Genomic DNA, 11,232 nt, shown 5'->3' on the forward strand with positions numbered 1-11,232 from the left:
GGCTGTGAAGCCTCAGGAGTCTGCACGGGAGGGGCCTTGTCACATGGAAGAGGATTTTGTCCTGATGTATTTAAAGTATTTAAATTATGATGCTCCTCCTCTTCTAACTCTGCCCGCTGGCAGTCCTCATGGAAAGAGGAAGGTTTATCCTTTCTGTGTGCATTAAGCCGAGCCTGCACCATATCCAATTTATGGAGGGCGACTTCTATCTGGTCCTGCATATTTTTTTTTTTCTGGTCCTGCATATTTTTAAAAGCTTGATCTTGTATGCTTTTATAAACTGACTCAAAGATGTTACGGTTCTCATCCCTCATGCACATAATAGTTAAATCAAAGGCCTGATGTTGTTGTTGCATGGCCACGTTAAAAGCCTGAATTTGTTGTTGCATGGCTAAGTTAAGAGCCTGAATGTGTTGTTGCACATTCTCAGTATGTGAAGTAGAACATCTACTTCTCATAGAAACAAGAATGTAGCAAACGGTGCTTATACATATTACCAAAAAAACACCCAGAAGCACAGACTGTAAAGGGATGGCTTGTAAACCACCCATGTATGTATACAATAGTAAAATCATGTGCCATACACCAGGCTTCATCAAATTATTTACATTAATGAAACTGGTGGTGATATTTAATGGAAGAAGGCTACTCAAATTCAAGGCCGGAAGGAAACTGAAAGAACTCAAGCTAGGGATGAAACTGTATAGGCTCATGGTTGAGGCCATATTTGAGTCAAAAACGCACCCACAAGGGCTGTACGCACAGGGAAAAAAACAGACTTTTCAGGACTTGAGACAAATATTATACTGCGAGTCCTGAAGAACTAGTGCTCTTATGGTGACCAATGCAAGGAATGTTACTTTGGGCTGGTCAACCGCGGGTGTAACTTGGAAACCACGCTGGGCGCCAAACTGTTGTAGAGCAGCCCCGATACAAAACGGGGTGCCTGACTGTGGGTCCTCACCCGCGCGCTTAAAAGGACTTATCAATGCTCTACTGCAGGCACACGCGAAAGGTTAATAAAAGGTTTATTTACAAGGGAAGGGGAAATGAGGAAATGTACAGCTCAGGGAGAAAAGTGGGAGACAAAGTTTTAAATGAGTCCTACCCGATCTGCCAGTCTGGAATCCCAAATGGCACTCTGAGAGCTGGCTGCAAGCCAGGAGCCGTGAAGCTAGGAGGCGAGCGATAGCGAGCCACCCCAAGGCCCACGTGTTTGGTTTTTATACCCAACCTGGCTGCTTAACTCCACCCTCAGGTCCCAGCCACCTTCCCTTTGGTGGTGATGGGATTTGTCTTTCCCAATGTCTTGATGGCTTTAGTCTGGACTGCGAGTGGAGTCCACAAAGCCTGTATGGGATTAGCTCAGGACATCATTTCTCCCTAACAAAATGAATTATATTTTTTCCACCTGTAAGAAGGGTTCCTAGATCCAGCTGCAATGTTAGTGTGTATGGAGTCTTCTCTACCCCAACAAGCAATTCTCCAATACCATCAGGATGTTCAAGAATTCAACTTGGTTCTGGTAGCATCTACCCAGAGATAGCATCAGATTCCACAGATAGAGAGTTTAGTCTCCCAATGTTGTCTCCACTTCCTGCCAATCACAAGTTCAGGTTGTCACCTGTGCTTCTGACAACTACAAATCAGAGGACACCATGACTGCTTCCTAAGGGTCAATTAGTTTGCTAGACTGGCACAAAGAGCAGGAAACTTGTTTACTGACTCACTCATTTATTATAAAGGATATTATTCTCAAACAACCAAGTGGAAAAGATGTATGGGGAAAGTATGGGGAATGCGTGGTGCTTCCATGCTCTCTCCAGACATGGCATTCACCTGGTACTCCACTGTTCCCCAACATGGGAAGTCTCTGAACCTCATCCTCTTGAATTTTTATGGAGACTTCATTACTGAGGTATGACTGATTAGATCACTATCTATTAGCAATTGATTTAAATTCAGTTCTTCCCCTTCCCAGAGGCAAGGCATGGTGGTGTTGATACTGAAAGTTCCAACCCTCTAATCATGAGGTTGGTTCTCCCAACAACTAGTCCACATCCTTTGGTGCTTTCCAAAGCCACTTCATTCACATAACAAAAGATAACGCTATCATTTCCATTAGCTAGGCTCCCATGAAGACCAAATATATATAAGAACTATTTTTATCATCTGAATGGCCAAATACATATTTCTTATAATTCACATTATCACACCACCTATGTAGGAAGATGAAAACTGCTTAATTGGAAATGCTGCTGAATCAAAGGCAGAAATCTTAACTGGTAGTACTCTGACAACCAGAAATATAATTTGGCATTTGAACAATTTTCTTAGGACTGTAAGTTTATTTTAATTCTCTAAAATGTCATTATTAAAGTGTAAGTGGGGCTTTCCCTGGTGGCTCATCGGTTGAGCGCTGGGCTGCAAAGCTGCCTGCAGCCTCTGCAGGGCCAGTTCGAAACCCGGGCACCGGCGAGGGTCCCACATTGTGCTCAGACCTCTCCTGCTGAGCCTGCTGCGCCCCTCAGCAGTGTATTTCATCAGTCTGCCTGTTCTGTTCCCGCTCTGGCTCTGGTGAATTCTCTCACCCTCCCATGCTTCTGACTGTACCCAGTGCTTGTATAAATAATCTTTAAAAAAAATAAAATGTAAGTGATAAAAATTACCAAAAATTGCAATTACCCAAATAGTATTTTTATGGTCATTTCTATTTTTTTTTTTTTTAAGATTTATTTATTTATACAAGCACTGGGTACAGTCAGAAGCGCAGGAGGGTGAGAGAATTCACCAGAGCCAGAGCTGGGAGCAGAGCAGGCAGAGGGACCAAGGTACACTGCTGAGGGGAGCAGCGGGCGGCAGGAGAGGTCTGCGCGCCATGTGGGACCCTGCCGTGGAGGCCGGGGATGGAACTGGCGCTGCAGAGGCTGTGGGCAGCTTCGCAACCCAGTGTTCAACCGCTGCACCACAGGGGAGGCCCTTTATGGTCATTTCTAAATACACAATAGTAAAAGAACTGGTAAACATACAATTGTATTGGTCTGGAGCAAACAGTTTACTTTTTAAAAATTTTCATTCTATATATTTTGGGTAATTAGAATAATTAAAATAGTAGTTAATAAACTACTATGAACAGAGCAGTCTCTGTCTACTAAGTAAAGAAATAAATTGTGAGCTGCTGTTTTCATGTAATCCTTGCCTGTTTTTAAAATGTATCTTTTAATCCCTTTTATTTTCTGCCCATTTTTAAAACTCTTAAAAATGTCTTCATATTTGTTTTGATCTCACATTTCTTTAGATCTTGGGTTTAAATATCTTAACCTGTTGGTTGCTACTTGGCAATTATTTTCTTCATTCCTTGAGCTAGATACTCACTTTCTCAGGAAGGGATAACTAACAGTTACAGAGACATCTCCATAAAAGGGGGAGGTACCATGTTGCCTGCCGGAATTAAGGATGAGAGCAACTGCAAGGCCAGGTGACGCTATTACTGTATCACATGGAAGGAAGGTAGGCTCCAGGAAGAAGGAAGAGGGGAAGAGAGCTCTTGTTCCTGTGGCCCAACTTGCACCCTGGTACTGTTAGCTGGCAGGGTGAGGGGCAGCCCAGGACCCCCAAACCTGCCTGCTCTAAATAGGTTCTGCCATCTGCCGCATCAATACAAAACATACTCTGGTCCTTAAGACCGTCAATAGAAAAATAACTTTAATACAATTATTGTGTGATAGAACAGAAAAAATATACTTTAAAATAGTTTCCAAAGTTAGTTTAAACACCCAAAGTTACCCACCCCAGGGGTGGGAACTCATAGGAAAGGGGCAGAAGGGGCCAGGCAAGTCTGGAAGGAAAAGAACAAAATCAAAATACAAGTGAAGATAAAGGCTGCCATTGTCAGCCTCTCCGTGAGTCTCTCATCACATCTGTCTCTTTCAAGGGTTTCCTTCTATGTTCCCCAAGTCCCTGGTACTAGTCTAAAGCCAAGAAGCAAGCAGAGCATCTTCACATGTCTCTCTGCTCCATGTGCCTCCTCCAGGTCTCCTTCCTAGACTTCTCTTTTTCTTTCTCTCCTTTTTTTTCCCTCAGTCTTTCTTCTAATCTTTTCTAGCTTCACCTTCCTGCTCAGCTCCACCCTTATTTAGGAAGGGGCCTGGTACCCAGAACCTCCCCTTTCCTTGGGGATTACCCTGTTACAGTACTACTGGGAAGGAGACATGTGGAGGAGAGACATGTAGACACACTTGAAAGAGGCACTTGGATTACAGAAAATGGGGAGGCTGACAATGGCAGCTGTTATTTTCATGTGTTATCTCCATTTGTCCCAGATTTCTGGGACCTACTTCAGAACCTCCTTTCCTTTGATTCCCTACTAAAAGGTGCCTTGGACTTGTGGCAAGCTTTCAATCTTCAGTGGCCCCACCCCATTTGGCTGGGCATTTGCCTGAGGGAATGGGTAATTTGGGGCATTTTATTAAGAATATCCCTTTTTCTCCTTTTCTCTATGCACATGAATTCTATTAAAGGTCTTTTACTAAATAGGTCTGCTTTGCCTTTGTGTGAACTGATGGCTGGTCCTCTTTAGAGTGTGTAAGTTTGGGGGCCCTCGGGTGCCCCTTGGTCACACACTAACATTTAGCCTAGATATTAACTTTCTGAGGAAGGAATAACCAGATGAGCCAATGACCCAGGGAGAGGCAGGAGGTTATTAGGGCTTTCTGTGAGACTCTCTCTTTTCCCAAGAGAGTGTTTTCACTCAGGGGAAAAGGGACTTCCCCCCATTTGACTTCTTCCTGTTTTAATTATTGTTGTGTGAGACTGTATTCCTTGGATGATGGGAGGCATGTTGTTATAGGAAGATGACAAGCACAGAAAGAAAAATCCACAGGCAGCAGAGGGCAGAATGGAAAGATGGAAAGACGGTTCCTCAGAACACTGTCAGGTGGTGTCATAAGACTGAAAGACAGCAAAGTTAGCAGGTGCGGGTGTATATCATGGTGTGTGGGTTCTCCCACATGCACTCACAATTGTGCATAATAGACATGGTTAGACATAATAGACTATTAGACATAACAGACTCACAATAGACATGGTTCAGTCTTGGAGTGCAAGAAAAACAGGGTTTATTTACAAAGGGGAAATTGGGATAAGGAGAAAGAGTTCCTAAGGCTACAAGTGGCTGGCTGTCCTAGCCCAGATAGTTCCCACAGTTTCTGTTCATGCAAGACAGTGTTGTCCCTCTGATGAAAGCTGAAAACTGGTGGCACGCTGGTAAGCAGGGACCAGGATCCAGCTAACCTGCGGCAGCCAGGGTAGTCACAGGTGGCGCTGCTGAGGTCCCCATCACAACAGCATCATTTCTGAAATCAAGGCCTATCTCCAGAAGCTGAAGTCAAATGTCCTAGAGTCTCCTAAATCTCAGCTATATCCCTCTTCAGTGTACCTGGCTATTAAACCTGATTGACCCATTTTCTAAACCAGTTGTTTCCATGAACTAATTGGGGTGGGCACAACTGGCTATTAAACCTGATTGACCCATTTTCTAAACCAGTTGTTTCCATGAACTAATTAGGGTGGGCACAAGCTTGAACCTTACTGGTAACACTGGGACCTTGGATAGTTCGATCTGTTTTCAAAACCTATTCAGGATTCAAAACCAAAATCCCAGCAGCACATGCAATCTGCCCTGCACCATGTCATATAGGAGCTGGGCAGGTAAACTGCAGTATCTTGTATCTGAATGGTACTGGCCAGGTTCAAACCCGACTTCTTCATCTTCAAGACTGCCATGTTTTCTCTTTTTCTTTTCCTTTAAACCCAAATCTGGCAGCACTGGGGTCAGCCATCACAGCAGGGTGCCATTGTTTAGCTCAGGCTGATGACCCTCAGCTAGAGTCCCCAAGCACCTTCAGAGAATCTGGAGTCATGAGAACTGATTTTACAAGACCCAGAGCAGCCCTACTCCAGACTTCTCATCATATGACATTAAAATAGATTAAATTGTTTAAGTGGCGAGCCTGGCAGGAAGCTGCTTCACATTTATTTTAACAACCCAGGGAGGAAACTGCATTTGTTCTAACAGCCTGAGCAGTTATTAGCTCTTTTGCTTTGAAGCTGCAGCTGGCATAAGAGGGAGTTATTCTGTGTCCAGCTTCAAACAAATGGACTGTATACCATTTTGTTTTAACAACCATGCTATGCCCCGCCAGATTAACAAATGTTTACATTTTGATATACAGTGCCCCAGCCAGGCACAAAATCTTGACCATCTTGACAAAAGTCTTGGCTTTATTACTAATTGTCCCCATACCATGAAAGGAGGGAGTGGCCATGGCCCACAGGCAGTTAATAAGAGCCCTGATGGGGAATGAGGGGGCTGGTGTTCTCATTAGCATGCTAGGAGACCTGAGATGACTTGCATTTTAGGATAGCCCAGCTCAATACATCTTATGAACTAGCCTCATCTACTCAGCCTTGACAGGCAGACCCCTTAAATGCCCTCTTAGAACTCCCCTTGGAGCACCATCTCGAAAACCTTTTTTCTCTCCTTTCCAACGCAGATCTTCCTTGTGTTTTAGCGTAAGTTCAATACATGTTATCTGGATGCCATCTGTCGTGGCTTTTTGTTAAAAGTCTTTTACAAGGAGTCAGAACCTGCAAAAGAGACCTGAAGTCTGTAATGACATCATGACATTAATTTCTACATACATCACTGTTAGTGTTACAGGGCAACCCCGATATAAAACGGGTTGCCTGGCTGTGGGTCCTCACCCTTAGTGGCTAATCTGTTCCTTGCTCTAAGAACACAGCCCCACAATGGCACTGGTCTCTGAAGCCTCGCTCCGAAACAAAGTCCACGGTAATAACGGCGTGCCTGCGACAGTCCCGTATGAGCGCAGGGTCCGGAAAAGGGGTATGTATGCTGGCTGCGAAGGAGGCATGAGCGGCTGAATTCAGGCAGTGCAGATACTGCAGGGCCCTCATTCTGTCTAAAATGGGCGCCTCGGATTTGCCCCCTCCAAGTACGTCCTCTCAGTCCCTCCCACCGTGCCGTGTGCCGGAGCGGCAGGGCGCAGCTCAGAGCCCGCAGAGGAGGGGGGCAGCGCGGCGGTGGGCGGGCTGGTCCTGACACCCCGCAGCTCCCGAGGGAGGCTCGCTGCTGCGCCCCTTCTTCGAGCAGACCTAACCCCTCCCCGCACCTCACCTGCAAGTAGACCTGACCCCGGGCGCCTCAAATCCCCGGCCCCGCCCCCGCCAGACCGCGCGTCAGCTGCTTCCTGGCGAGTCGGGGGAAGCACGGCCTTCGCGGATCTTAGGAATTTAGTCCAACTATTTGCGCGTCCGCAAATTTATTTCGGAGGACTTTATAAAAGAAGGACTCGCGCAGCGAAAGGAAGGCAGTTCATCACTTTACGTAAACCCTCTGTGGCCACACAACTCACAAGGTTCCCTTCGCTAGACTTCTGCAACGAACCCGCAGCGCTCGGCAGGGACCGGAGCAGGACCCGCGCCCCACGGCCTCGCGCGGATCACCTCAGCGCTCGCCGCCCGGCCCGCCCCGCGCGCGCCCCTGACGCGTCACACGCTCTGACGCCCGCCCCCTCGACGCGAACGCGAGCGCGTCAGCAGCGCGCATGCGCACAACGATCCCCGCGCTTTTCGGAGGCCTCAGGTCCGCCGGGGGGCGAGCCGGCATTGTGACGCCGCTGACCGTCGGAGCCAGGTGGCTGGAGGCCGGGTGGGAGGCCAGGGTGATGTGGGGCGCGGAGGGGCGAGCCTGGTCCTGGAGAGCCGCGCCGGGTAGTCTGCCGGAGGCGCTTCTCGGGCTGGTTGGGGGCGGCCAGTCTCCCGGGAATTTCGAGTTAGGTGCCTTTTCTTTTGGGAGAAGGGGGCGTCCCGCGGAGCGGGCGGAAGTCCAGGCGCCGCCCGGGCAGCTGGGCCCGCATGAGCACCCCGGCCCGCATGAGCACCCCGGTTCTCAGCCCCTGTCCGCCTGGGGCCAACCTCAGGGTAGCCCACCTCCACCCCATCAAAAGGAAGGTCTGTTAAGGAGGGGTTGTGAGGAATGGTAGCGAGTGTTTACGAACACTGACGGCTGCTGAGTGAGGTTTGTGTGCTCCTGAGATTAAGGAATCGGCCAGCATTAGTGGAATCAGAATCCAAATCTTGTGCAGGTCTGCCCCTGAGGATTAGGAAAGGCATCCGGCAAGGGCTTTTATAATTTTTAATCCAATGGATACCTTAATATAAATGGGAGAGGATAATGTGTTAGGGAACTCTTCCTGCCTGTGGAAGCCAACCATCTAGTTAGGAAGACAAATACCACATTATGAAAATAAGAAACTTACAAAATAAAGAAGACTGAAATGCAATTTATATGTCAGTGCTAACTAACCATAATTTTTTAGATCTCGGAAGGTCCATAAAGGTGTACAGTGATTTGAAAAAGGTAACTCCGAAAATTTCTGTTGTTGATCAGTGCTGGTTAAACAGTTGTTTGGCTTCTATATCCGTATTTGTTTGCTAAATAATTGAGTTGCAAGAATTGAGACTTGGGAGGTGAATACTGAAGAAAATGCAGATGGGAAGGAGAGGGGAGGACCAGTAACTGAAACACTGAGCTTGGAGGAATCCAAGGTGGAAAATGAAGAGAGATGGAGCCATAGAAAGCAAGAGAATGTTCCTAGTGATGTGAAAGTATGTAACCCAAGTTTTCCAAGTCACCTCTCTTTCAATTTCTTGTTTCCAGTATTAAGAGATTAAAATGAGTTAAAATGGTATAGTGGAAAACGATGTACTCTCAGGAGTTGTCGGTGAAAGTTTTTTTTTTTTAATTTTATATATTTTTTACATAATTTTTCATTTTTGCACAATGTATGCATTTTCATCTTGGTTATAGTCCCCATACAATTCCCACCCCCCTTATTTTGACCGTAATCCCTCCTACTCACCCCCCCCCCCTCTGGTTTATAGTTGCTTGTTGATTTCGATATTTTGATTTTTACCTTATAATTAGTCTCTTTTTCCTGGTCCCTTATTTAGGTTTTCTAAATTCCTGCTATGAGCGAGACCATCGGTATTTTTCTTTTTCTTTCTGGCTTATTTCGCTGAGCATGATCCGTTGACTATAGCTTTAAGCAGATTAGAATCTTGCTGGATCTTAAGTTCCTCTCCTACTCCCCATCCCCAACAAATACCTACTTACCTGTACAGATTAGTTAGTTGTAAGGCGTTTTTCGGTGGAAGATGAAAAGCTGTATTTTCTTTTATGTAATTTAGGAATTTCTTTTTTAGTAGCTGTAGTGCTGGTTTATAATTCTTACAATTTCAGAAGTACAGCTTCATACCATACCATGCTCACCATTAAAGGTCTAATTGCCATGACCACTATGTAATCAAACCTTCATACACATACCACTTATGTCCTCCACCCCCTTCTTCTCTGGTAACAACCATTCTGTTGTTTGTTTTTATCATGTTTTGTTTCCACAAATGAGTAAAATCATACAATATCTAACTTTTCCTTTCGATTGAACATAATCATCTCAAGGCCCATCCAGGTTGCAAATGGCAGGATTTCCTCTTTGTTTTTTCTTTATAGCTGAGTAGTATTCTTTTGTGTTTATATACCACATCTTAATCCAGTCATCTGTGGATGAACACTTATTTCCACATCCTGGCTATCGTGAACAGTGCTGCAATGAATATAAGCTTGCATATATATTATTTAATTAGAATTTTCGTATTCTTCAGATAAATAACCAGCAGTGGAATTGCTGGATCATGTGGTAGTTCTATTTTTTATTTTTTGAGAGACCTTCACACTGTTTTCCATAGTGGCTGTACCAGTTTACTTTCCCATCAACAGTGTATGAGGATTCCTTTGTCTATACAACTTTGCCAACACTCTTTTCTTGTCTTTTTGATAATGGCTATTCTCACAGGAATGTCATGATAATCTATTGTGGTTTTAATTTGCATTTCATTTCCCTTTTAAAAAGTGATGGTGAGCATTTTTTTCATGTGCCTTTGTAGGCATCTGTATATATTCTTTGAAAAAGTGTCTATTCATTTCTTCCCCTATTTTTTGATTGGGTTGTTTTTGTTTTTGAGTTGTATTTGTCCCCTACATATTTTGGATATTAACCTCTTGTCACATGATGTGCATATATCTTCTCCTACTTAGTAGATTGCCTTTTTGTTTTTGTGGTAGTTTCTTTTTATATACCACAGATGTGGTCCTGTTCCTTTGATGTTGGATTTAATCCAGTATCATAGACATACATGTCTATGTCTTTGACATATGTAAAAGACATGTAAGACTGATGTCAAGGATCATACCACCTGTGTTTTCTTATTATTTTGTAGTCAAACATTCAAGTCATTAATCTGTTTGAATTGTTTTGTCTCTGGTGTAAAGTAGTGGTCTAGTTTTATTCTTTTGTACGTGCCTGTCCAGTTTTTCCAGTAGCATTTGTCGAGAGACTTTCTTTTCCCTATTGTTTGCTTTTGATCCCTTTATTGTAAATTCACTGTCCATGTAAATGTGTGTTTATTTTTGGGCTTTCAGTTCTGTTTCATTGATCTGTATGTCTGTTTTTTTATTCCAGTACCATGCCGTAAAGTTGTATCACGTGATTCTTGCATTAAAGAATCTATTATGGGTTATTAAGTTACATTTACATGTAGTTTGAAGGTAAATTTTAAAATACACAAATTCTTGGTTTTTACTTTATTGCAATACTCTTCTAAAAGTGTTTTCTTGTGGGTTGGTAGGTAAATTATATACATCTAGCAGCAAAATACTTTATAATTCTATTAGAATATTAACAAAATTATAAAAATTTTAATGTAAGGGGACTTATAACAATAACTGATGAAGTCTAAAATAAAAGTGCTCTACTAGAAGACTATTCATGTTCTCATATTTCATTTATCATAAAATATCTCATTTTCATTTATTGGGGACCTCTTGTTAGACTGCCCTTAAAAACATGCAGTATTTGACGTCTTCATATTTGTGCTCCATGCTGCTGTACTCTGTGGAAGTAGCATCAAGGAGCATTTTGTACACAGTGAAGTGCTCAGCACTGAGTGAAATTGCTTGTGTGTGAAGTCTAGTGCTAACTGATCTCAAGTAATTTCAACTGCCCCAGCCTCAGTTTCTACATTTGTGCAACAGTTTTCAAATATTTTCATATTCATTATTTGACTTGATTCTCATAATGAGTTTTCTTC

Source organism: Talpa europaea, assembly GCF_964194135.1.
Source record: "Talpa europaea genome assembly, chromosome: 11".
Classification (NCBI taxonomy): domain Eukaryota; kingdom Metazoa; phylum Chordata; class Mammalia; order Eulipotyphla; family Talpidae; genus Talpa; species Talpa europaea.